This window comes from Coptis chinensis, chromosome 8, assembly GCF_015680905.1.
Source record: "Coptis chinensis isolate HL-2020 chromosome 8, ASM1568090v1, whole genome shotgun sequence".
NCBI lineage: Eukaryota > Viridiplantae > Streptophyta > Magnoliopsida > Ranunculales > Ranunculaceae > Coptis > Coptis chinensis.
The window spans coordinates 2,990,640-3,016,476 of record NC_141463.1 but is presented as its reverse complement, the minus strand read 5'-3'; the positions used below and the strand labels follow the sequence as shown (position 1 = coordinate 3,016,476).

The window sequence follows — 25,837 nt, the reverse complement described above, 5'->3', positions numbered from 1 at the left end:
AAGACCAAACAATAGCAGACTTTGAGAATGGTGAGAAGCTAGAAGCTTTCATTGATAATCTTGTTGACTTAAAACTAGAAGTTCCTACTGTGCAATGTGTAGAAGGCATTGAGAATGTAGAGAACCATGGGTTTGAAGCTCATGATGATGATCCTATTGCTCATGATGGGATAGAATTTATTGATATAGAAGATGTAGATGAAGTGCATGAACCACCACCTGAGCAAGCAGAAGTGCATCCACCTAAGCCACAAGAAGATGTGGTAAGGAGATTCAAAAGAGAAAGACAAGTTTCAACCAGGTATCCACCACATACATATATTTTTCTATCTAGTAGTGGAGAACTTATGTACTATCAAGAAGCTCTTGAAGGTACATACAAGGAGAAGTGGTCGGAGGTCATGCAAGATGAGATGGGTTCTTTGCATAAGAATCACACTTATGACTTCATTGAGAAACCGAAAGGAAGAAAAGATCTCAAGAATAAGTGGATCTTCAAGGTCAAGCATGAGGAGAATAATCCGCATCCAAGGCACAAAGCTCATTGCCTTGTTGTAAAGGGATTCAGTCAAAGGAAAGGTATTGACTTTGATGAAATTTTCTCTCTTATAGTTAAGATGACTTCTATCAAGGTGGTATTGAGTTGACCGCAAGTATGAACATAGAGGTTGAGCAACTAGATGTCGAGACAGTGTTTCTTCATGGAGATCTTGAAGAAGATGTCTACATGGACCAGCTAGAGGGGTTTGAGGTCAAAGGCAAGGAGCACCTAGTATGCAAGTTGAGAAAGAGTTTGTATAGGTTGCAGTAGGCACCGAGATAGTGGTACATGAAGTTTGAGTCATTTATGGTGAAGCACGACTATATGAAGTTTTCTTCCAATCATTGTGTGTTTGTTCAGAAATTTTCTGATGGGGATTTCATAGTGCTCTTGTTGTATGTGGATGATATGTTGATAGTTGGCCAAAACATCAACCAAGCTGAAGAAAGACTTGAGTAAGGCCTTTGATATGAATGATTTGGGCCAAGCAAAGCAGATACTTGGTATGTGGATCACTCATAACAGAAAGAGTGGGAAGTTGTGGCTTTCTCAAGAAAACTACATTGAGAAGATCTTGAAGAGATTCAACATGGATCAAGCGAAGCTAGTCAGTTGTCCGCTTTGTGACCAAAGATATGTGTCCAAAGGGTGAGCATGAGAATAGTTAAATGAAAAAGATTTCTTATGCATCCGCAGTGGACAGGTTGATGTATGCAATGGTGTGTACAAGACTGGATATTGATTTTGTCGTGGGTGTTGTAAGCCGATTTCTATCAAATCTGAGTAAAGAGCATTGGGAAGGTGTTAAGTGGATATTGAGATATTTCAAGGGCACTTCCAAGGCGTGCTTGTGTTTTGGTAGGAGTAGGACCATACTTGAAGGCTACACAGATGCAGACATGACAAGTGATGTTGACTCGATGAAGTCCACTTTTGGTTATCAGTTTACTTTTGCAGGGGGAGCATTTTTTTGGCAATCGAAGTTGCAAAAGTGTGTTGCCCTCTACTATAGAAGCCGAGTATATTGCAGCCACAGAGTATTGCAAAGAGATATTATGGATGAATATGTTTTTTAATAAACTATGGCTAAAGCAGAACCAGTTTGTAGTTTTGTGTGACAGTCAGAGCGCCATCCATTTGAATAAAAATCCGAGTTTTCATTCTAGATCCAAGCACATACACTACACCATAAAAGAAGATTTGTAACGGATATACATCCATTACAAAAAATATTAGTAACGGTTATCTTGCGTTGACACAAAAGCGTAACAAATATTAGTGACGGATATTAGTAACGGTTATCTTGCGTTGACTTAAAAGCGTGACAAATATTAGTGACGGATATTAGTACCGGTTATATCCGTTACAAAATTTACTAACGGTTATTAAATGTTACTTAAATTAATTTCAGTAACGGATATCAAACGTTACAATTTGTTAGTAACACTTACTAATTTGTTTACAACTGATTAATTGTTTACAATTATCCAATTCTAACGGATATGCATCCGTTACTAATAGTTTGTTGTATTAAAAAAAATAATTGGATTTTGTGGGCTTTTGTTTTGGTCAGCCACCCACAATGCAACTGTACCTATTCACTCAATTACATATTAACTAAATTCTACCACCACACCACTTCAACTGTTCAACATAACACAATCCACAATCAGTACTATACAACTAAAAAATTAATAATTTTATTAATCTTATAATGATAGAAAAACACAAAGTACAAAGTTCCTTTCACGTATACATATACTCTAAACTCGAAATTTTCCACCCAAAATACATCAGAAATGACCCAAGAATTAAGTAATAAAGGGCTAATGCTTCAACTTTATCAACACGCTCCATCAAAAGTTCAAAATATCTGCAAATATCAATAAAGAAATATATTTTCATCTTACAGAGTACAAGACTAATACATCACCCATACAAAAGCATACTAATTATATATTAACATACCATTAGTAATGTCTTTGTTTCGCATCCATTATTTTTCTTGCCTTCCATAAATTAGTTAACTTGTTTTAACCACTTGGCTTCCACTTACTGCCAACTATAAAATGAAGGAAAGTATTATTCCGATCCACTGATCATGCTAGAACATTTTGAATTAAAATTCAAACAACAAAAACAAAGGCAAGATCGGAAGACGTACTCACATAAGTGTCTAATTTAAGATTTCCAATATATAAACTCATAAAGTAGAATATTTCCGATTAGTAGCTCATATTAATACTTTCCTCGATCTATAGAGAATCTTGTCATGGATAGGCTGCAAAATTTGGTCATCTAAGGAGCTCCAAAAACTATGCTATTTGTGTTGAGTCAATTGGTTTCTAGGGTATCCATGACTGTACCCATGGCTAGTAGAGTAGTAGGTCAATCAATTTTTAGGTTTTCAATGACAATGTAGATCATTGGATGTCAAACTTGGTTGAAAATCCCAATGGCAATTGGGGAACAATGAACTATGCAATCCAATGCCAACCTAGATGCCCCAAAATGCATGCCATATATTACATCAGAAATGTGTAAGTAATTTTTTAATGTTTTCGCTTGTCATATTTTCTCTAGAGGTACAAAAAGTGCCAATGAAAATTTTTGTTGGATATCAATTCCTAACAATCAGATTGACTAGAAGAAGACTGCTAAGAAGCCTAGACTCTTACTAGATAAGAAAAGTTGACTGCTGTAACAACTAACAACCGATTGGATAGATCAGGCCTCCAATTGTCCACTTGGGTATAGCAGCATAAGTACATCGATCTGGAGCCCTATCATGTAGTAGTACACCTTTGTATTTATTTAAGCCCTTAGGAAAATGTTTTATACAGTAGAAAGATGGCAAAACCATGTTAATTAAGATTAGGAGTGTAAAAAAAAACCGTTGACCCATCATCCAGTGGGGTACTCGGTCTTCACCCGCCATCCAAACCCGCACCGACCCGAAAATAGATCTATTCCGCCCCGCCACCGTTTTCATACAGTCGGGCTATGGGTATAGGTTCTATGCTCAAACCCGACCGTCGAAACCGCCTCGACCCGCATCAGTGTCAAAAAGCCAGTTGACCAAGACAATTTCAAGACTCTAACTCTAATATTTTTGTATTTTGTTTATAATTTATTTTAACTTTTGTAGGAATTTGAGAGATATGAATACAAACTTATAAGTTCAACATCAATTTCACATATTCAAGTTTGAATATTAGGAAAATATCAAAAATTCAAATTCAACTTTCGAATTTTGGAGAAGATAAATCATTCATCCTTATATTAATTTCGAATTCTTTTAGTTTATATTTTATTGTTTTGTACTATAGATCCTTGCTCCCATCTTCATTTTATCATACTATGGAAAATAATCAATTTACAAAACCAGTAAATCACGATAAATAAATTTCAAATTTACGATATGATTTTGGGTTCAAATTCAAGTTTTTTTATTTTTGTTTATTTTTTATTGATTGATTCCATTTTTTCTCTATGCTGTGAATTGGAAATATATTACTTTGCAGAATTAGAAAGTTTTTTTTGAGTAAAATTGGGTTAAAATGATAATTTCCACCCGACCCATATGACCCGCCCAAAACCCACCCCAGAACTCCACCCAACAGCCCAAAGTGATGATATTAAGACATTTACACTTCAACCCGCCTCATCTGGGACTTCACACCGGATTTATATCCCCTAGACCCACCCCGACCCATCACTATTTGACCCACAATTGACCCGGCCCACTCCGTATTACACCCCTAATTAAGATGTATGTAGGAGTAGTTTCTCTATTCAATTCTATTTAGGTCAAGATCGATTTGTTGCTCCTATTAGCTCTATTAATTTTTGGACAAATCCTTCTTTTTTATATAAACCATCACCCTCAAAAAAGCAGACACAGTTTCATCATTCAATTCTAAAGAGGTGTCAGTTTTTAAGCTGATGTGCAGTTGTTTATAAAGTTTAAAAAGTGCAAACCAGATGGGATACAAAAAATATTTCACTCAAACAACAAATACATGAAGAATGCTAACCATTTATGGGAAAAAGATTTTTTTTTTCTTTCCTGAAAAAATAAAAAAGAAGAAACAACTCAGCAAAATATATGACTGGCCTGCCTCAGCAGTAGGCAGCTTCTGCTCCACTTCCTCTTCAGCACGCAAAGCACCTCTTTGTAACTTTGGCTCCTTCTCACACACTAAGCCAAGCGTTACTTCAGCGCATCTTTGGCAACGCTGCCTTCCTCCTATGACTAGTGTGTTGGATTAACCACAAGTTGTCCACCATTGGCAGTCTCCATCCCCGTATTGTCTTTGATGAAAGGTCATACAAATGGAGGATTGGATAACAAGGATAAATAGTAAAAATAAAACAAACTACCTGCTGAGAGTCATTGCTAAGTTGCTACTCAAGATCCTGCAACTTCTTTTTGCTAAGTAGCACTCTTTTGGCTTAAAGCAAGCACATCCAGTAATAACAACAATAATATATCAATCCAAAAAGAAAATAAAAAGGAAACAACCAATAATATATCTTACATAAGGATCTACTGTAAAGTAAAACATATACCACCAGCACTGGTGAACCATTAATAGTGTTAGATAAAACATTGATCTAACACTAAGAAAATCAAGTCACAACACAAGAGAGTAAACAGATCTAACAAAAAACCTAATTTATTTCGGATCAAATAACGAATAACTACAAAACAAGCAACTTTTTATATAAAAGATGCATCTTTTATCTCATAATCCAAAGTTGGACCCAGCCCATAAACTATCCTGCAAATGGCAACAATTGCATACACATAGTAGGCATTACATACGTAAATTTGGCAAACAGTGAAAAACCATATAACTCAAATATATACCGAGTTCTTGTCCTTGAAGACAGCAATGTCTCAAGTACAAGGATATGCATTTAGCAATTGAATATCAAATATACAAAGACTAGAAAATCAGAAACCAATATAATAATGTAAGTATGAGAGGCATAACATAGTAAATCAAACCTATAGCATTTACCAAGTATACAAAGACTATGAAAAAAAAACCAAACTAAAACACCATGGTTGCAATTTGTGCTAGGTTCAATTTTTCATGATATTACCATTCACCACTAATTACTAATAAAAGACAAACTGCAAGAGATTGTACAAAACAGGTTTGTTGGAAAAACAAAAAATCATTAGGGGAGCATCAAGGGTAACAACAATTAAAATCATCCCTAAGAGTTCTCTAGATTGTAAATGAACCCCAAAGCAAAAGACCTTAGGCAGTGGGTTGCCATCAAAAGAACTTAAGTGTTGTTTTTTTGGACTAAGTTAAAGTAGCAAGGTTAAGATTTCCCCTTTTTCTAATTAGTCAGACATATCTCAAATATAAGAATCTAGACATTTGTAAGCTGGGCCTAATTATGAATAGATGGTTGTTGAATTTTGTTAGCAATCGGAGCTGTTGCTCAAACCAACCTCATGATTAATCAGTATAATAGAGTATGGAAAGATTCAAAAGAAGGATCGGACACAATTTCAAATTATGACTTTAGACCCAAAATACAAGTTTTAAGCATGCAAGTATCTATCTACGACGCAAAAGAAATTACCAGCAATGGCATGTTCTACTTGACCATCTCCTTAAGAACGGGCAGACAACTCCCAATAAGATCTGTGTGACACCATCTTGAGAATTTCTAGTTGCCCCAGCAGGGTACAACTCAACAGCGAAGACCACACCACTATTCCCTGTCTATCAACTTGTACCTTCAGTTAACCACCTTAAATAAATATGATCTTGGATCATCTCATAAAAATGTGAACCTAACACACAAGTATGGCCAACCATTAAATGGCTATATCAACTCCACATAGAAGAAATACAGATCTGTTTTCTCTGTCTTCTTGAGATCCTGCATATTATGATTTCATTGTTTACAAAAAATAAACACATTATAAATATCATATCAATCAACAAATATACAAAGTGAATTGATTCTTCAAGCAAAATGATCAAGTTTGTAATGGTCGAGGTGCTTAACAGATTGTATCAATACAATACATTCCTAATCCGAAATCACTGTTTTTGTTCTTATCTTCTTAATAATTAACTAGGTGTATTTTTTATTTAACACTAAAAGAGTTAGTAACATGCTTAATCAAGTATAAGAATACTTAACTAACTGAAGTTTCCTTTAGCAAAATGTTTGTTTTTCTGTATCTTTGCACACAAATTAAAGACACCAGCTGTTTCCTGCGTATTAACAAAATTTGGTTGGGACTTTGGCTGTCAATGCACCTACCAAGAAATTTTCTTTCAATATGCAAGACTCGCTATGCTAGATACAAGATAATTAGCCACAAATTCCATAATATTGTTCTATCACAAACAGAAAAGAAAAGAAAAAAACTCTGACAACAGTCACAATAAGAGATAGGTAGTATGTTTAAGAAAGTCAAAATCGGACAACACTCACCAATCTGGATGCACGTAAGCCGTTCACACTAATGCAAAGCCTCTACTTCATTAACTGAAGCTTGAAGTTACAGTTGAGGCACAAGTAATTACTAATTGCTAACCATAATTTGATTTTTAATGTAGATATGATCCTATGCGCCAATCGAGGACAATTGCATTACATAAAGCTACAAGATTGTTTTTCTACTATATGTCAAACAAGGCCAATGCTATTTAAATACAGTAAAAAGAAAATCCTCATTGATTATAAAACTAGACAAGAAACCGAACATGAGAACAACACATGAAGCTATAAAGATACAATCTTTCACATAATAATTTAAAGTAATTTAACCAAACCCATAAGCTAAAACCTTGTTACACTTAAAACACTACATTAGTTATACCTTGTGCAGATCGAACACATAGTAAGAAGTCACAACAATAACAACAAGAAGCACCTTCAAAAAACTGAAAATATTGAACCCCAAATCATGAATTCGATAAAGAATGATCAAAAGTAAGCAAATTTGTTACAAACCAAAGCATTATAAACTCAAAAAGTAACAACCAAGAAGAGAAAAAGGTATTACCTTATGAACAGAGAAATGGAAAAGCTCTCATCTTGTCCAATATTTGAATTAGAACCTTAAGAAACATAGAAAAACATGTTACTTAGAAAACTTAAGAAATCAATCTTCAACGAAATGCCCATAAAAATCACCCTTCTTTTCATTTAAAAAACAATCTTGTTTAAAAATTTAGCAACCGTGACCAACAATCACTTGCCTCTGTTAAAGAGAACCATTCGTTCAGTAGATTGAACAATTACACCAAAATCTCGAAACCCTAGCAATATAAAACAAACACGGAAATCAAAATTCTAGACAATTTGTACAAGGAGGAAGGAAGGAGAAGAGAAAAAAGAGCAAGAAGAAGAAGAGGAGAGGATGACTCACTGAGTGAGGAACAACCCTATGTAGGGGTGGAATTTGAGCCGAGTAGCTCGGGTTCGGCTCGGGCTCAGCTCGGGCTTGGCTCGTTTAAGCTCGCTCGTTTAACTATGTGAGCCGAGTTCAAGCTCCATTTAAGACTCGGCTCGTTTAACTATTTGAGCCGAGGCGAGCCTGAGTAGCTCACGAGCCAGCTCAATAAATTAGTTGTGATACATTTTGCACAAGCCCACTCAAAGTAGTCCATTACCCAAGAGTCTAAGTCCGAGACCCAAGATATAAAATGGCAGTTTCTTTTTTCTAGGTTTCCAACTTCCACATTCAAGTCTCAGCCTCCATAACCTTTTCATCTTTTTCCCACTCACGTACTCAGTACTCTATCACTAAGACACTAACACTAGTACCAAGTCAGGTACTTTTCTAGTTTCTTACTCAAATTACTAAGCCATCTTCCTTCGTTACTCATTTTATATTTTTTTTTCTTTTTAGATCCTTATTTAATTTTAAAAAGTATTGTTATGAATCATTTTTATTTCTTGTTCTTTAACTGATTTTTGCTACTATTACTTCACATAGCCTATTGATTTAAATGTTTGTTGCATACAATTTTTTTGGTAGGCATGTCTCATTTACAACCTCAGTTTGTACCCGACATAGATGGGTCGAATATCACGTTACCCCTCCAGTCTGAAAATATCCAAAGTGAAGTGACAGAAGTTCCAAATATAAAGAAGAGGCCCAGACCTAAGACGTCAAAAACTTGGACTGAATTTACTGTGGTGCTTGAAAAAAATGGCGAAGTAAAGGGTGCTCAATGTAATCACTGCAAGCAACCATTTTCTTATAAGAAAGGAGGGGCAACAAGTCATCTTACAAGGCATTTGAGTACATGCATTCCTCATGGTGCTGCTAAGAATGTCAAAGGCAAAGGTATGAAACAAGGTTTGTTGGCATTTGAATTTGGTGAAGGTAATTTAACTGCATATAGGTATGATAAGGATAAAGTAAAAGATATATTAGCAAAGGCTATTATTGCATATGAGTACCCTTTCATGATGGTTGAACATGAACTGTTTGTTGTTTTGTAAAGCTCTAAACCTTCGCTTTGATCCAAAGATTTCAAAACCCATTAGAGACTATTGCTTGAAAGTTTATGAAGTTGAAAAAGAAAAATTAAGATCGACATTTGCGAGTATTGGAAAGATAGGTCTAACGTCAGATTTATGGACCTCAAACCAGACTGTAGGTTATATGTGCCTTACAGGTCACTTTGTAGACTCCGAGTGGAAGCTCCAAAAGCGTGTGTTGAACTTTTGTTGCTTACCACCTCTCCACACTAGAGTTAACATAGCTGATGGCATTTTCAGTTGTCTTAGTGAATGGGGGATTGAAGATAAAGTATCCTCTATTACACTTGACAATGCCTCAGCAAATTATGCAGCGGTCACTTGCTTGAAAGAGAGTTTTGGGGATAGACTTTATTTTGGTGGTAAGGTATTTCATGTTAGGTGTTGCGCACACATTCTTAATCTTATGGTATAGGATGGGCTGAAACAGATTAAAAAAGTTGTAGAAAATATTAGGTGAAACCGCGTGAAGTACGTCACAATGACCCTTCACGCCTTCACAAATTTGATGAAATTGTGAAACAACTAAAGTTGCCAAGTAGCCAAGGGTTGACTCTTGATGTACCCACGAGATGGAACTCAACTTATTATATGTTGAGGAGTGCACTTATATTCAAGGATGTCTTTCCAAGGTACAAGGAAAGAGATCCTCATTACGATTACTTACCATCCGAGGAAGAATGGAAAAGAGCTTCAGATGTGTGTCAGTTTTTGGAGATATTTGATGATGCGACACTTGCATTTTCGGGACAATGTTATCCAACATCAAATCTGTTTTTTCCTGAAATTTGGAAAGTTAGGGAAATTTTGGATGTAATGTCTTTAGATTCTAGAGAATGGATGATATGTATGGTAGCTGCCATGAAAGAGAAATTTGACAAATATTGGAAAGAGTGTAGCTTATTGATGGCTATAGGTACTTGCTTTGGATCCACTGAACAAACTTAAGTATATTGAATATGTTTTAAGAAAATTTTATCTTGAACAAGAAGCCAAGGATGAACTTGAAGTTGTTCGAAAGCATTAGTAGCTCTTTATGAGGATTATGTCTCTAAAGAAGCAAGTACAACAAACAATGTTAGCAAAGTGAGAGTGGTGTTGGAGGCAAAGAGGTCAAGTGGAAAAGCGAATTCGAGAGATGAGTTTGAAATGTGGGCCACGAAAAATAATATCACTCAATCTTTACTTAAATCTGAGATAGATGTGTATTTAGATGAAGGCATTTATGTTGGTGATGATGGGCAACATATTGATATTTTGGATTGGTGGAAAGCAAACACTTTAAAGTTTCGTATCCTTTCGAAGATGGCTCGTGACATTCTTTTGATCCCCGTGACTTCAGTTATTCGAGAGTGCTTTTAGTGCAAAGAAAAAGAGTCATTGATGATCAAGCTCATAAATGAGGACACAATAGAAGGTTTGATTTGTACTGGAGATTGGTTGCCCACTGAATTTGGGATTGGTAAATCAAATGTAAGTTCATTTTATTTGTTCAAGTTTACCATTATTAATATTTCTTTACGCATATATAAATGTGTTTATATAGTGTTGTGTTCTTTATAGGGTCAGATGTAATTTTCTTCCTGTTCATCATGTTCTTTTTCCTTGATATGGTAAGGTCTTATAGAATTTTCTATGTTGTTTTTTTTAATTTCGATTTTGGTGCTAACTTATATCTTCACTGAAGTTGTTTTAGAGATTTTTGGTTGTTTTAGCATGAAAAACTTTATGAACTTTTGGTCTGTTAAGGTACATTTCATTTCTTTCTACTTTTTTCTTTTTTCTTCTTCTTCTTCTTCAGTTTTCCACTTCCTTTTCTTCTCCTCTCCTACTTCTCTACCTTTTTTTTAGGTGTAAGACCGCACTGCCGCAGAGGACTAAAGCTTGAGATGCTTAAAATGTATTCAAGCAGAATGAAGTGGATCAAATGGTTTAAATGTGTCCAGTGTGGTTGTTGATAACAAATAACTTCTTATTTTGTAGTATGTACTGGACGATGCAGTTGTATGTAACCACCTTTTTGATATGTTTGGAATGAAATTTGAACCTTAATTTGTTCTATTTTAATTGAATCGGCATTCAATTGTAAAACAATTGCGTTTTAAGATGAAGTATTGAAGTGATGAGATGACATGTCGGGTTCAAATTTAGTATACTAAACTGCAGCTTTTACAATTTGCGTTTTAAATGTGTCCAGCAGCAGCTTTCTCATTTTTGGTTTATCCTGCACTAATCCTCACTTATGGAGGTCAAGGTGTTTTTCTGATAAAGAATCCAGATAAACTAAGTACCACGTTTTACGGTTCTGTGCCTACTCATACTAAATGAGCTTGTAAAACTAAAACATGCCAGTTTCAAATTTAGTATACTAAATTTAGTTTTACAATTTGCAGTTTTAAATGTGTCCAGCCGCTCATATACTAAATGAGCTTTCCAAGCTCAAACTCGGCTTGGGCTCGTTTGGGTAACTGAGCTTATTGAGCTTGAGCTGAGCTTTTCCTATACCAACTGAGCCGAGCTCAAGCTCAATTTGAAGCTCGAAACTTAACATGAGCCGAGCTTGAGCCTTCACTAAAATTTACCGAGCCGAACCCGAGCTCACCAATACTCGGCTCAATTAGCTCGAATTCCACCTCTAACCCTATGGTTTAGGTTTTTATCCTTTATGGGTAGGGGTGTGCATGGGTACCCAATTATCCGAACTGGAACCGGAACCGGAATCATTTATAGCGGGTCTGGGTCCTAAAATGTTATACCCATTTAAAGTGGGTCTTCAAGAACCGACCCGATAAAAAACCGAACCCGTTAGAACCAAATAGTAAAAAACCGATGGATACCCGAACCGAAACCGGAACCGATTAGTTTGATTTTGATATATAGAATTTAGTATTATATTACACTAAATAAAAACAAACCCAAACATTATTATTATATATAGTATTATATATAGTCTATATTTGTTAGGTGTAAAATTATACTAAATATATATAACATTTAGCATAATAGTGAATGTGTGTTATTAAATGCATTTTTTTTAATATTACATTAAATATCTGTATTATAAATATTAATAATAATATTTACGTGTCTACGTCTATATGTATAGTCGTATACTATGAATTAATTTATGCATTAAATATATTAACTAATACATGAACGTATATATTACATGTATATATATTAGATAACGAATAAGTGCAATGCTAACTAACAATTGTGGTACATGTGGTATTTATTCTATATATGACGCATTGCGTACCGAAACCGGAACCGATTAGTTTGATTTTGATATATAGAATTTAGTATTATATTACACTAAATAAAAACAAACCCAAACATTATTATTATATATAGTATTATATATAGTCTATATTTGTTAGGTGTAAAATTATACTAAATATATATAACATTTAGCATAATAGTGAATGTGTGTTATTAAATGCATCTTTTATAATATTACATTAAATATCTGTATTATAAATATTAATAATAATATTTACGTGTCACGCCTATATTATAGTCGTATACTATGAATTAACTTATGCACTTGTCTATATTAACTAATACATGAACGTGTACGTGCTTGATATATTACATGTATATATATTAGATAACGAATACGTGCAATGCTAACTAACAATTGTGGTACATGTGGTATTTATTCTATATATGACGCATTGCGTATAGTATAATATACATATGTTCGATTTAAAATATACACATACATATAATATATGATAATGTATTTAAAATTTTTAGATAACTTTCAAATATTATTATTGAATTTAGGACCATTACTTCTTATGAGAGGATAGAAATATCGATGACAAGTGTTATAGTTCCCGTAAACCAACTTTTATATCGGTTATATAACTAAAAAAAATAATTTTAGCAATAAAAATGTATAACCCGATAAGGAACCGAAACCGGAACCGGAACCGACTTATTTAATGGGTATAGGTCCGGGTTTTCAAAATATAGAAAAAAACCCGAAAGAACCGAACCCGATAGGAACCGCTAAAAATAGACCCAGAACCGAAACTGGTAAAAACCGACCCATAACCGACCCATGAACACCCTATTTATGGGCAACCTGTTTTTCACTTTTCGATGAGCGCGAGAGGTGAAAAACTCGTGCTTAAGTTTTCCCTGTGTTTTTTTTTTTCCATGTGAATTTTCTTTTTCTCATTTCTTAATTTCTAACGTATAGTGAAACGTAACTAAATATCTAAAGAAATGTTACATAATTATTTGAGTATTTAAGCAACGGTTGATAGTATTTCTAATGATTTGGGGCTTATTGATCTGGGGTTTAAGGGTCCTATATTTTGGAGTAACAACATAGCCCCACAAGACCATATCATTGAACGGTTAGATAGAGCTATGGCAAATGATGCCTAGCTTATGATGTTTCCTCATATGCAAGTAAATAATGTAGTTAATGCAACATCTGATCATTTGTCTATTATCATTAATCTTAAAACTAAGGAAGACAATAGAACTGAGCATGAAAAACCATTTAGATTCTATAATATGTGGTTCTCTGATAATTCTTGTATGTCTGTTATTGATACTGTTTGGAAGTCTATCACACATGATATACCTGATATTAATGTGATTATTAAGCAAAAGATGACTCAACAACATATTGTCATCTGGAATAAAAAAGTTTTTGGCAATATTTTCACTAACATCAAGAAAGTGAATAAGGAGTTGGAGGCTGTTTTGAAAAACTCTCCAATCAATTATGATAGAGCAAAGGTTTTAAAATCTAAACTTTTTGATTGGTTGGTTAAATAGGAGAGTTTTTGGAAGCAAAAATCTACTACTCATTGGTTGAAAGATGGAGGGAGAAAAATTAGGTTCTTCCATCTCTCAACCATTTATAGGAGAAGGAAGAACAAGATTGAGAAGCTGAAAAAGCATGATGGGGGTTGGAGCTTGGGGAAAGCTGAAGTGGGGGATAACATTAATACCTACTTCAGAGATCTCTTCAGCTCTGACCAACCTCAGAAAAATGATAGCATTCTCAACTTGTTCCACCCTTGCATTACTGAAAGGGAAAATAATATCTTGACTGTTGTTCCTACCAATGAGGATATTTGGAGAGTAGTCTGGAAAATAGGAAGTTTGAAGGCACCTGGGCCAGATGGTTTCCAAGGCTGTTTTTATCAACAGACTTGGGATATTGTGGGTATTAGTATTTCTGCCTTTGTGAAGGATTTTTTCATTAAAGGAGTGTTAAATCCTACTTTTAATGAAACTTTTATTGCTCTTATTCCCAAAATGAGCAACCCTGAGGCTATGGCAAATTTTAGGCCTATAAGTCTCTGTAACTTTTGATATGAGGTGATTTCAAAGATTTTAGCCAATAGGCTCAAGTGTCATTTGAATAAAATTGTCTCCCTTCCAAGGGGCTTTCATAAAAGGGAGAAATATAGGGAATATTACTGGCTTGGCTTGTGAGTTGTTTCATCAAATGAAAAACATGAAGGCTAAGAATAATGGTTGGGTAGCCTTAAAGATGGATATGGCAAAAGCATATGATAAGGTTGAGTGGTCTTTGATAGATAATCTCTATAAGAGGCTAGGTTTTAATAAAAAATGGAGAACCATGATTCAGCAATGTTTATCTACTGTGTCTTTCCAAGTTCTACTCAATGATAGTCCTCTTAACAAGATTATCCCTGAAAGAGGTCTCAGACAAGGGGATCCCCTGTCCCCTTACCTTTTTATTAACATGTCTGAAACCCTGTCCAGGATGATTGGTAAAGCTGAGATGGAAGAGAAAGTACATGGGATCAAGATTAGGAGAACTTCTCCTTCTATCACCCATCTTCTCTATGCTGATGATTTGATTTTGTTAACTAGAGCCAATCTTGAGGATGGGGGGTATCTCAAGAACATCCTTCAAGATTATTGTGATACCTCTGGTCAGCTTATCAATTTTGATAAGTCTAGCATGTTCTTTAGTAGAAATATCAACTTTAGAAACAAAATCAAACTTAAGAAGTTTTGGAAGATGAGGGTGTTTGATCCAAAAGATAAATATATGGGTATCCCTATTATGATTTCCCAAAAAAAGGCTGAGGATTTTGATTATTTGGTAAATAATAAAATTCATAATAAGATCAAAGGGTGGAAGGCTAAGGTTTTATCTCAGGCTGGTAGGACTACCCTGATCCAATCTGTGGTGCAAGCCACCCCTTTGTATGTTATGGCTACCTATATGCTATCTGTGTCTACTTGTAATAAGATATACAAAGCATGTAGGGATTTCTTTTGGCATGGTACTGAAGAATCAAAAAGTGTCCACACCATTGGGTGGGACAACATATGCAAACCCAAGTCTGAAGGAGGCTTAGGGTTCAGAAAAATGAGGGATATGAATCTAGCTATGCTAGACAAGCTTCCTTGGAAAGGTACTACAGACATAAACTTTGTATGGACTAAAACCCTAGCAAGCATATATGGGAAAAACTTGATTGGGGACATCTAGAAACCTCCTGGGTAAGCTTCTTACTTTTGGAAAGGCATACACAGAACTTTCAACTTGATTAGTAGGGTTTGATATGGGGGATTCATAGTGGAACCTCCACTTCAGTCCTGGATGATCCTTGGGTTTTATGTAATGGAAAACCTAAGGCTCTAAGGGAGCTAAGAGTGGAGGATTCCAGTTTGAATGACCTCCTTGTGGTTGACTTGTTTAATGAAAATGGAACTGGTTGGGATGAGGCTACGATAACAACCTTATTCCCTCCTCATCTGGCTTTGAGAATCCAAGAAGTGATGATTAGACATTTGGGCCTTGGCAAGGATAGGATGGTGTGGAGTGAGAATAAGGCTGGGAGGTTCACTGTGAAGTCTGCCTACAAATTTATAACTAAGGATAAAGATGAAGGGCAGAGATCCAGTTTTAACTCCCAAACTACTAAGCTCCTCTGGAAAGCCAAATTACCAGCCAATGTCCAATTGTTCTTATGGAAAGTTTATATGTACGTATAACTTACCTATGGGGGACAAGCTGGCAATAAGAAATATGGTGGGGGATTTCTCATGCCCCCTGTGTTTCAAGACTTTAGAGACTGATGGCCATCTGTTCTTTGAATGTGAATGGTCTAAAGCCATGTGGTTCTCCTCAGGCTTGGGACTGAGAGTGGAGAGCCAAGGCAGGAACAATGCCAAAGCATGGGTTACTAAATTCATTAGCTGGTGTCATAGCAAGAACCAAGAGATAGCGCAAGCTGGGACTAAAGCTTACTACTTGTTGTACAATATTTGGATAACAAGGAATGAAGCTAAGTTTGAACATCGAAGGCCTAATAGAAAAAAGGACCATCAGGAGGAGTGATGTGGAGGCAGACAAGTGCTACACAGGACTTGTTACAAGAAACCCTAATAATAGAAACTCTAATCATCTTGGTTTTTACTCTGAACAAGCTGATTTTGATTCTCTGTTTCCTATTATCCCTAATGATTGTATTAACATCAGGTTCGATGCCTCATTCAAGCCCACAATAGGATGGGCAACAGCTGGCTCCATAGCTTGGGATAATGAAGGCAAGATAGTAGGAGCAGCAACAAGAAGATTCAAAGCCAGGTCAACAGAAGAAGTCGAAATGGTGGCAGCTGAGGTGGTAATTTTGCTAGCAAAAGCTAATGGGTGGAATGCAGTTCTGATTGAAGAGGATTGTGTAGAGGTTCTCAAAGCACTAAATAGTCCTACCTGCTCTTGGTTATTTGAATGTTTGAGGGACTATTTGTTAAACTTGAGCTATTCTTTCTTATTTTGTAAGTTTAAATGGATCAGTAGAATGGCTAATGGAGAGGCACATTTGCTGGCGAAATGGACTTTCCATCAGCAGCAAGTGTGTTAGCTACCAAACTGCCTACTGACAAACGTTGTGCCGGTTATGATTTAGAGTTTGATGATATGATTTAGAGTTTGATGATATATAAGGTATTATCGGAAAAAAAAATTATGAATATTTTTCTAACGGATGTATAAGTGTTACTAAAGAAAAATCTCATCTATTGCAATATCACATAAATGGTGTAGTGATACATGTACGTTATCATTGGATTAGAGAAGTTCTCAAAGAGAAGTAATTGTGCATTGAGAATATCCATATCGACAAGAACGGGTCGGATATGATGACAAAAAATTTACTAAAAGGTAAGTTTGATGTTTGTTGTGCTACTGCCGAAATAGTAGCACACTTCTCTTGTTGATTCGGGAATATTTGGAGTACCACCCTCATGGCTTGGGAGGGGGAGATTGTTGGGTGTGAGTCCCTCACCATGTGATAGAAACATGTACTGTTCCTATGAAGAAGTCGAACGCGCGCTCAGATTGGCCTTGCCCAAGGCGCGCTCGCGCCCTTGCCTTAAAAAAGAAGATAGTTTTTTTTAGCCTCTCACAAAACATGTCTACTATAATTGGGAAAAACTTGAAATAGAAGAAGGCGCGCGCGCACTCAGATTGGCCTTGCACAGAGCGCGCCCGCGTTCATGCCTAAACATACCAGATTTCGATATTTCGCCATAATATCGAGAACGTGTTTTTACACTGATATTTCACCCCAATATAAATAGAAGAGTTTCGGGTTTTGGAAAACTAAGTCTTGAATAGAAACCCAATTTTGAGAGCAACCAAAATTAAGAGGAAACCCTTACAAAGATGAAAAACTTGTAAAGAGAGAAGAGTGGTCTAGTAAGTTTTGAGAGACTTGAAATGAGGGATTGTAATATTTCTTTCCACACTTATAGAAGGATTTGCTCTTGTGGAAGTAGGCATCATTGTCCGAACCACATTAAATCATGTATTTGCTCTCTCTCTCTCTCTCTGAGCAAAGTCCCTTTTCTTATCCAGATCTGCAATGAAGAAGAAGAAAAAAAAAATAGAGTTTTTCTTCTGGAGTTCTTTAACTTGTGTTCTGATCTGCAAATGTCAGGTGTTAGCTGTTCTAGCATCACTTATTATCTATCATAAGCTAGATCTGATGTTTGTTTTTAGTGTCTTTTGTTGTAGAATTTTGTTGTTGGTTGTGGTATTAAGATGTAGTTTTTTAGATCTGTTAGAAGATCAGGTATGTTTATGTTTTTGTTGTTGTTGTTGCTTTCCTATTTAACTATGGTGGAATGAGTTCTTCTCTCTGACGTATCTTATCTCTTGGTGTATCGATACCTTGAGTATTGTTGGGCCACTGCCGCGCTGTTGTCGTGCATCTGGTTGGGCATTCTCTTATGGAGGTGCTAATCTGACACTTCTTCCAATCATGAGATCTCTTCTTGGTGCTGGTTTGGCCTCCGGGTATTTTCTGTCGGAGTTGGAGGGTTATGTTTCACTCTTGGATTGAATTGTTGTTGCAGCGATAACGGAGACACAGGCTCATTGGTTGAAGACGATTCTGATCAGTTACAAAATTCAAGATTACATGGATGTTGTTTTTGTTTTGATGTTATCTGGTTTAATTTTGCATATGTATCTTAGACTTGATATTTGTGTGTACAACCACAATATTTCCCTTCAATAAAAATCAATCAATTATCGAAAAAAGAGAGTCTATCATCAATGTCTTTTTAGTTAGTTCTCATAAAAACAAAAGTCTTTTTAGTTGGTCTTGTAAGTTGTAACCGTAAACTTAGGGGGTGTTTGTTTTTTCTACTTATAAGTGTTTGCTACTTATAAGTGTCAAACACTTATAAGTGTTACTTATAAATAGGTCCTAAAACTTGTTTGTTTTTTGCTATTTATAAGTACTTATAAGTGGTAGGGGTGTTTGTTTTTTCAAGCACTTATAAGTGGCGACATTACAATTTTACCCGTATTTTAATAACACATGTACTCTCTTATCGAAGTTAATGATGATCATATAAGAAATTAATTTAATGGAAGTAGAAATAAATTCATATAGACCATGCATTAAACAATCCACAATAGACATACTGTTTATTATGATAATCATGAAATGCTATTGGAAAGACATTAATTTCTTTTCATTTGCATCAACTCATTTGCTATTTGGTTAGTTATGTAATTTTATATGCATCTATGGGTAGTTATGTAATTTTATGTCTAATCCCAACTTATAAGTTGGTGTAAGTAGGATTTTATCGCTTACAACTTTCGGCCATACTTATAAGTTTTTTTTACCATTGGCTACTTATAAATGGGAAAAAACAAATGGGTAAAAACTAGTGGTCCACCACTTACAAGTGCTTATAAGTGGTCTAGCACTTATAAGTAGGAAAAACAAACACCCCCTTAGTTTCCCTCCTATTTGTCCATAGGAGGAAGCGCAAACTGATCTTATCTGAATGTAATCAATTTTTGTGGACTGTTTCGACCCCCACCTACATGGCGAACGTCCATTGGTAAGAATATCCACTTTATTCGTTTAATCGACAGGGCTAAAGCCCAATTCGCAATACCATGAATCGATGTACAGGCCCATTAACTCATGTGTCTAAGGCTGAACCTTAGCCACATGGCTTGCCACTAATGTACGTTAATTTATGTCCAGATTCGTTTCTTATCAAAAGAAATAATTATCAGTTGAGAGTTATATTATATCACAATGACTCAAGCTACAAGAATACTTGAGCTACAAGGATTCTCTACTCTATCTATATAAATACCAAACTATTTTTCATTCAGAACTACGTTCTTAAGACTTGATCCCATTGATAATTTGGGTACGTAGGCAACCGCAAGGTACAGTCTCATCTTTCCCCCGATCACCATCATTTTTCTAATTACTTTTCTACGTTCTTCGTCTCTTTTATCAACACTTGATGTTTTGATCATATCTGGTCGAAACATAATTGGCGCCGTCTGCGGTTCTTATGCAAAACCGACGATCACGTTCTACAAAAGTTATGACGAATACTCGACGAGCCTAAGTTCTCGATGCACTTACTGACGATCATCGCGAATGTGCGGTTCCAGATCAACCTGGCGGTATCGAACTACTCCCTCCTATTCCTTTTCAACATCCGATTGCATACGACTTCGCTACCGTTTCTACCGATCGCCAAATTATTCAACACGGTTATCGCCTCGGCGATTCTTCGTCATCATCCGCGCGATAATGTCCGTCATATGTCTCGAGGCATTCTTGTATTGAAAATATTACACCGGCCTTGTTTCATCTTTGTCGGGCGACTTAAAGCTTATTTCAAAGAAGGAATAGTCGGAGTTTATACTTGTCGAATATCCGCGCATGAAGTTTTTTCGCGAACGCCTACGGATCGAGTCGCAGAAATGGAAAAGTTACCTTAGGGGTTTACAACATTGTCTCTGACACTCATACAATTAAACAGAGACAAACTTTGGTTTCGCTAATGACTGATTTTCTTATTGATGATATTCCTATGTCGAAAGCATTACTCGATGAGGAAAACGTCGATCTCTAATTGTCATTACCTCCCGGGGGCGATGACTTGAAATATTTATCGGATATATCAGCTACTTGCTAGATTTACACCGATAGTTCGCATAATAAGTCTGCCTCCGGTCTTGTTTGTGTCATCTTGAAGCTGAATGAAGACATAATTGAGAGGTCTCTACATTGGGGATTTGATGCGTCAAATAATATGGCCGAGTCCGAAACTGTCATTTGTGGTATACGCACAACTCTTCAGCTGGGGGCGACTAAGTTACGATTAATTATTCTAAGCTAGTCGTTAGCCAATTTGAATGATAATATGCGGCTCGCAATGATAGAATGGACGTTTATTTAGACTTCGTTCAACGAATTGCATGCAATTTTACATCTATCATTACTGTACAGTATCCGCGTTATGATGTAAGGCATCCTGATTCTATCGCATACTTGTCCGTGGAAAATAAAGTCGTCACTATTATGACAACACTGAATTAACCACTTATGCTGTAAGATGATTCCAACGAGCATGGCACTGATAATGTCTCGGTATCTACCGACGACGATCATGCAGCTGACGATGCTCAGGAATTCCTGATGACTAAAAAACTCTATCACAGCAGCACAAGTCTCAATCCTATCCTTCGTTGTTTGGGCAGAACGAACAATTTACTAGGCCTCGAAGAATTCATTCAGGATTATGTGAACACCACTCCCGGGGGCGAAGTCTCGCTCACATAGCAATGATCCAATGGTATTGGTGGTCATATATGCCAAAGGATGTTAAGCGTTTGTCCGATAAGTGTGTGCCTTATCAAACACATGATATATGATATGGGTCAACTTCCCACGACGAAGCGTCATCCAATCCATAAACCTTGGTCATTTGCGAAATGGGGCATTGACATTATTGGTATTTCCGATAGCCCCTGACAGTGTTCGTTTCTGGTTCGTCGCAACAAATTATTTTACTAAATGAGCGGACAAAATTAACAAGTTGAACGAAAAACCTGAGTTCTAATGTTATAATTTTGTTTCCATCGCAACGTTACTATCGCTCCGACAAAATCTGACGAAATTACCACGTTTAATTTTGTCAGTCTAAGTTGAACGCTTTTACGCTCGCTTAGTAGTTACTATCGCTCCGACAAAATCTGACGAAATTACCACGTTTAATTTCGTCAGTCTAAGTTGAACGCTTTTACGCTCGCTTAGTCGTTACTATCGTTACAACAAAATCTGACGAAATTACCACGTTTAATTTCGTCAGTCTAAGTTGAACGCTTTTACGCTCGCTTAGTCGTTACTATCACTACAACAAAATTTGGCGAAATTACCATGTTTAATTTCGGCAGTCTAAGTTGAACGATGTACACTCGCTTAGTCGTATTATCGTTACAACAAAATCTGATGAATTTACCACATTTAATTTCGTCAGTCTAAATTGAACGATTTTACGCTCGCTTAGTCGGTTACTCGCGCTATGTCAACATCTGATGAAGTTATCCCGTTTCGTTTCGTCAGTTCTGCGTCGGAGCATTTTTTCACTCAATCTAATTTTGCAAGCTTAAAGTTAGTATTGGGAGCGTTTCATTCTATTTCGTGTCATCTATATAAATCAACAACATTGTCAGTTTTACACTGAGTATGTTATCAGACATCGCAACTATATTCAATTGCCAAAACATACTTTATTTTTATTTTTCATCAAAAGAAGTTTTAGCTCTATGGTATTACATTCACACAATTACCTAATCAATTGTCTCACAATTGTCTTACGGTTGTTCGATTAAATCTTCATTTTCTTCTTTTGAAATCTGCATTAAGCTTTCTTGCTTAGTGCTTTCGGTTAACTATTTTCCCACCATTTTTTTTTTCTAAGGAATTATGCCGATCTTTCTACGAAAAATTTTCCGAGCAAAAATTTTCGTCAACGTCATTATTTTTTTTAAGGCATTCTGCCGATCTTTCTACGAGAAATTTTCCAAGTGAAATTTTTTGACAGCTTCATTATTTTTTCTAAGGCATTAAGCCGAACTTTCTGAGCGAAACTTTCCGAGGCTCATACAACCGTCGTTTCTCTGTGTGGCAAAAATTCGCATTACGTTAACTTTCTAAGCGAATACTTTATTCAGCTTATTTATTATTATTATTATTATTATTTTCTACGGCATTGTGATCTTTCCGTTTGAAACTTTTCGTCAATATCTTTTGCCCGTAATACCACCGGTTCTACCTACGACACAAACCACAAAAAAACAAAAACTTTTCGTCATATCAATTCTTCCTACCAAAGTCAACAAGTCAACAATCATATTAACTAAAAGCAACCAAATCTAAACAATTCAACGCCACAGGTTCAGTATACCTTTTTGATTTTTTAAGTCAACGTGTTTCTTTCAATTTTCTACTTAAATTTGTTTGTCTGGCCGATTTTCTACTCCAGTTAAATTTTGTTGAGTATACCTTCCCAAATTCTCTTATCTTGCAACTACAATACCAATGACAGACTTGTAAATTTCGAATGATCAGACCCACCAAGTGTTTTACAACCACATATAAAAATCCTAGATTAGTTTCCCACTTTCATATATAATAGAGTTTATAGCTTCCTTATAAGCTTTTTATAGCTTCATTCAATGTGTGTTACGTTCATGTTCATGTTCCCGGTAGTTTAATGGTTATTCTTGATATTCATCTTTATCTCCTTGGTTCAGAAACCTTACAATTTGTATTTAACAGTGGCATGCCCCACTACAATTCGATTCTAAGCCCCACCATTTAACTTTTCGGTGTTAGTTAATCTGATAAAATAAGCAACCGTATAGTCATATGAATTCTGATTGTAAGCAATGTAATATAACATAAGCAATGTATATTATAATATAATATAATATACAAATAGATTATCGTATACTGACTATGTCATGTATGCAATTCAATTTGAGATATCGCTAATGTATAAGCAACCGTATAGTCTTACATTGCTATACATTACGTAACATATAAGAAAGAGAGAAGCGGAAAACATTGCGAATCAGTCTAACCTATTAATACTAACTTTTTCCTTTTCGCTGTGTATGCCTTAACGTCTCCACCAATTCGATTTTTTTTTTTTTTTTTATTTTGCGTATGGAACTTAGCCAACACTTATATAATTTTTCTTCGATCTAGTTTTACATTGCTGGTGGGATTCTTTGCTAATCCAACTTCATCCCTAATCTAAATTCTTATCTCCTCCACATTCTTATCTCATCCAAACATTTTGAGTCCAATTCGTATTTAACTTCCTTTTATTACTATTATTACTAAATTGCCCCTACATTTAATTTTCAACGGTATAATCCAAGTATCGCTATTCCGTTGGCACGCATTATCGAATTCAAATTTCGTATTATTACGTGACACGCTTCCGTGCGATTTTTAATTGATTTTTTGCAATTTTATTTACGTGCATTTTTATTCCATCTTTTATTTAACTACATTGTGTCCCGTGATATCGTTAGTTTGACATTATTTCGTTCCCGATAATTCACTTAATTTTTTTCTCGATCAATTTTCCAATTATTTCTTTTCGCACGACACTTCGCTATACATTCCGCCATTTTTTTTTTCTTTTTCGCCATATGAACTTTGTTCGCATGCCAAAGAGGGCGTGTGTTTCGACCCCACCTACGTGGTGAACGTCCATTGGTAGGAATCTCCACTTTATTCGCGACCGACAGGGCTAAAGCCCAATTCGCAATACTACGAATCGATGTACAGGCCCGTTAACTCACGTACGCTCATGCGTCAAACCTGAACCTTACACGCTTGACACTAATGTACGTTAATTTATGTCCAAATTCGTTTCTTATCAAAAGATATAATTATATTCTATCACAATGACTCAAACTACAATAATACTTGAGCTATAAGGATTCTTTACTCTACCTATATAAATACCAAACTATTTTTCATTTAGAACTACGTTCTTGAGACTTGATCTCATTGATAATTTGGGTACGTAGGCAACCGCAAGGTACAGTCTCATCTTTCCCCGGATCACCATCATTTTTCTAATTACTTTTCTACGTCCTTCGTCTCTTTTATCAACACTTGATGTTTTGATCATATCCGGTCGAAACATGGACCTAATTAACAAAATCTTATACAAGTCAAATTGTGTGCAATACTCAATCTTTTAGAAGTTACTGCTTCAATATCAAATTGAGGTAAATGTAGTCCAGTACGACAATGATCCCGTCAGTGTGGCTATAGTTTGAATTTTAAAATTATTGGAATTTTGGAAATCTAAAAAACCAAAATTCATAATATTTCGATCTATATTATATTTTGATTTTGATTAATTTTGAAATCATTAATATTTCAACTTTATATTATTATTTTTTTTTTTTGAAAAACCAACACATCCGGTGGAATTCCGATATTTCATTCGAAATCGTGAACTCTGAGCGTAGTATAACTGCATAAATGCTTAATAGTGGATGGTTTTGAAGAGTATCACAAAATGCGCCCAATAATCATGAAATGTGGAAACATCAATCATCAATAACAGGGGTCCGCTCACAAAAAAAAAACAGGGTCCCACATGAGAAGAAAATGCAATTGGATTACCCAACACAATAGACATGCGATAAGTCCAACGTCTGTCTGTAAAAAGTTTCACAACATGTATATATACTTTGTTCTACGATCACTCTAATGTAAAAAGACTGTAACGCGTGATCTTTGGGTGTGAGCGCCTGAGAGGGAACAGACCAAGAGTCGTGCACGACCTCTCGCATGCGCAATTCATATTGGTAACGGACCAAACAGAACTTAGGGCACTCTCACTATTTCCAGACAATAATTGGAATTGGATACTGGGAAAGTGGGAAGTGGCAATGCTCAAATGTTGACGCTCAATTCAGGTAAACGTTATGGCAACTTCCCACCCAATTGGAATTCAAAACCCGCTCAACAAACCAACAAAGAAAGAACCGAGTTCGCAAAGTAATCCCGTACATCAAATTTACTAAGAGCAGTTCAGCAGTCCCAATGCAGATGAATATAAAAGGAATGTGACAACATTCACTTCCAAATGGTCAAAAATATTTGTTCAATGCAAATGTGAATATCAAGGTGACTATTTTTTCAAGTCAAAACGAGAGTGAAACATTTAATCGAGATAGCGACGGGATGTTTTATTCCATCTAGTATATTTTAAAAAAAAAAAAAAATCGGTTTTTTTTCCGCCTCAGTGTTTTTTCGATTTTTTTTCAGTTTGTTTTTTTAACATCAGATTGGATGTTCATTTTTTTTATTTTTTTACATTCGAACGGAATTAAACATCCGGTTCGAAAATAATAGTCACCTTTGTATTGGGTAGGCT

General features: G+C 35.7%; 2 long non-coding RNA genes across 5 annotated transcripts; one reads left to right on the top strand and one right to left on the bottom strand.

Annotated features, from left to right (window-relative positions):
- Positions 1 to 4,475: 4,475 nt before the first annotated feature.
- Positions 4,476 to 13,222, bottom strand: LOC147479329 (uncharacterized). 4 transcript variants are annotated; one of them, XR_015205478.1, is made up of 3 exons: positions 13,170 to 13,222; positions 7,786 to 7,845; positions 4,476 to 7,644 (listed from the first exon to the last, which is right to left on the bottom strand). It is a non-coding gene; the product is annotated as an uncharacterized LOC147479329 (long non-coding RNA). The 4 variants fall into 4 exon arrangements; XR_015205477.1 differs by lacking the exon at positions 13,170 to 13,222 and adding an exon at positions 7,956 to 8,281; XR_015205479.1 differs by lacking the exon at positions 13,170 to 13,222 and having other exon boundaries at positions 4,476 to 6,792; positions 7,404 to 7,644; positions 7,786 to 7,945.
- LOC147479330 (uncharacterized) lies at positions 8,269 to 11,134 on the top strand. Its single transcript, XR_015205480.1, has 3 exons — positions 8,269 to 8,361; positions 8,568 to 8,879; positions 10,878 to 11,134. It is a non-coding gene; the product is annotated as an uncharacterized LOC147479330 (long non-coding RNA).
- Positions 13,223 to 25,837: the final 12,615 nt, after the last annotated feature.